This window comes from Syngnathus leptorhynchus, unplaced genomic scaffold, assembly GCF_054491065.1.
Source record: "Syngnathus leptorhynchus isolate UIUO unplaced genomic scaffold, UIUO_Slep HiC_scaffold_95, whole genome shotgun sequence".
In the NCBI taxonomy this organism is placed as follows: Eukaryota; Metazoa; Chordata; class Actinopteri; order Syngnathiformes; family Syngnathidae; genus Syngnathus; species Syngnathus leptorhynchus.
Window position 1 is genome coordinate 284,464 of NW_028232062.1, and position 3,037 is coordinate 287,500.

Here is a 3,037-nt window from a genome sequence, read left to right on the forward strand (position 1 = left end):
AGGTGCGCCAGAGTACAATGAAATGGTCCCAGTAGTCAGTGTACTCATCGACTTTCCCCCCGTTTTCCAAAGCACCCCGTTTACGAGTATGGAGGAGATGGTGCTGGTCTCCCCACGGCGTCGGACACGCCGTCCTCGACAGCACAAGGTCGGATAGAAGACCTGAAAAGCGCCGTGGCACGCGCTGGAGGTGTCACTGTGGCGAAAAAGTGACTAAGTGTCAACTTTCGAAAAAACGGCTAAGTGTCAACTTTCGAAAAAACGGCTAAGTGTCAACTTTCGAAAAAACGGCTAAGTGTCAACTTTCGAAAAAACGGCTAAGTGTCGCCTCTCTGAAAAAACGGCAAAGTGTCAACTTTCGAAAAAACGACTAAGTGTCAACTTTCGAAAAAACGACTAAGTGTCACCTCTCTGAAAAAATGGCAAAGTGTCAACTGCGAATGTGGTGGTGCATGGAAGGAAGTGGAGGACGGCCGCCTCCTTAAACACAGGCCGAAGAGGAGCGTCAGGGCCGGCTCCTTAAACACGGACCGAGTGTCGCCCTTAACACAGACCAAGCGGAGGACGGCCGCCTCCCTAAATACAGGCCGAACCGGAGCGCGAGGGCCGCTCCTTAAACACGGACCGAGTGTCGCCCTTAACACAGACCAAGGGGAGGACGGCCGCCTCCTTAAACACAGGCCGGAGAGGAGCGTCAGGGCCAGGCTCCTCAAACATGGACCGAGTGTCGCCCTTAACACAGACCAAGGGGAGGACGGCCGCCTCCTTAAACACAGGCCGGAGAGGAGCGTCAGGGCCAGGCTCCTCAAACATGGACCGAGTGTCGCCCTTAACACAGACCAAGGGGAGGACGGCCGCCTCCTTAAACACAGGCCGGAGAGGAGCGTCAGGGCCAGGCTCCTCAAACATGGACCGAGTGTCGCCCTTAACACAGACCAAGGGGAGGACGGCCGCCTCCTTAAACACAGGCCGGAGAGGAGCGTCAGGGCCAGGCTCCTCAAACATGGACCGAGTGTCGCCCTTAACACGGACCAAGGGGAGGACGGCCGCCTCCTTAAACACAGGCCGGAGAGGAGCGTCAGGGCCAGGCTCCTCAAACATGGACCGAGTGTCGCCCTTAACACGGACCAAGGGGAGGACGGCCGCCTCCTTAAACACAGGCCGGAGAGGAGCGTCAGGGCCAGGCTCCTCAAACATGGACCGAGTGTCGCCCTTAAAACAGACCAAGGGGAGGACGGCCGCCTCCTTAAACACAGGCCGGAGAGGAGCGTCAGGGCCAGGCTCCTCAAACATGGACCGAGTGTCGCCCTTAACACGGACCAAGGGGAGGACGGCCGCCTCCTTAAACACAGGCCGGAGAGGAGCGTCAGGGCCAGGCTCCTCAAACATGGACCGAGTGTCGCCCTTAACACGGACCAAGGGGAGGACGGCCGCCTCCTTAAACACAGGCCGGAGAGGAGCGTCAGGGCCAGGCTCCTCAAACATGGACAGAGTGTCGCCCTTAACACAGACCAAGCGGAGGACGGCCGCCTCCCTAAATACAGGCCGAACCGGAGCGCGAGTGTCGCTCCTTAAACACGGACCGAGTGGAGGACGGCCGCCTCCTTAAACACAGGCCGAACAAAATGACACAAAGTGTCAACTGCGAATGTTGTCCATCCAAGGAAGGAGCGTGATGCCCGGCCGGCTCCTTAAACACAGGCCGAGAGTCGCCCCGGACGGTCCGCCTCGCGGCGCCCGTCTGCTCGGATAAAATGACACAAAGTGTCAACTACGAATGTTGTCCATCCAAGGAGGGAGCGTGATGCCCGGCCGGCTCCGAAAACACAGGCCGAGAGTCGCCCCGGACGGTCCGCCTCGCGGCGCCCGTCTGCTCGGATAAAATGACACAAAGTGTCAACTGCGAATGTTGTCCATCCAAGGAAGGAGCGTGATGCCCGGCCGGCTCCTTAAACACAGGCCGAGAGTCGCCCCGGACGGTCCGCCTCGCGGCGCCCGCCCGCTCGGATAAAATGACACAAAGTGTCAACTACGAATGTTGTCCATCCAAGGAGGGAGCTTGAGGCCCGGCCGGCTCCTTAAACACAGGCCGAGAGTCGCCCCGGACGGTCCGCCTCGCGGCGCCCGTCTGCTCGGATAAAATGACACAAAGTGTCAACTGCGAATGTTGTCCATCCAAGGAAGGAGCGTGATGCCCGGCCGGCTCCTTAAACACAGGCCGAGAGTCGCCCCGGACGGTCCGCCTCGCGGCGCCCGTCTGCTCGGATAAAATGACACAAAGTGTCAACTGCGAATGTTGTCCATCCAAGGAAGGAGCGTGATGCCCGGCCGGCTCCTTAAACACAGGCCGAGAGTCGCCCCGGACGGTCCGCCTCGCGGCGCCCGCCCGCTCGGATAAAATGACACAAAGTGTCAACTACGAATGTTGTCCATCCAAGGAAGGAGCGTGATGCCCGGCCGGCTCCTTAAACACAGGCCGAGAGTCGCCCCGGACGGTCCGCCTCGCGGCGCCCGTCTGCTCGGATAAAATGACACAAAGTGTCAACTACGAATGTTGTCCATCCAAGGAGGGAGCGTGATGCCCGGCCGGCTCCGAAAACACAGGCCGAGAGTCGCCCCGGACGGTCCGCCTCGCGGCGCCCGTCTGCTCGGATAAAATGACACAAAGTGTCAACTGCGAATGTTGTCCATCCAAGGAAGGAGCGTGATGCCCGGCCGGCTCCTTAAACACAGGCCGAGAGTCGCCCCGGACGGTCCGCCTCGCGGCGCCCGCCCGCTCGGATAAAATGACACAAAGTGTCAACTACGAATGTTGTCCATCCAAGGAAGGAGCGTGATGCCCGGCCGGCTCCTTAAACACAGGCCGAGAGTCGCCCCGGACGGTCGCCTCGCGGCGCCCGTCTGCTCGGATAAAATGACACAAAGTGTCAACTACGAATGTTGTCCATCCAAGGAGGGAGCGTGATGCCCGGCCGGCTCCGAAAACACAGGCCGAGAGTCGCCCCGGACGGTCCGCCTCGCGGCGCCCGTCTGCTCG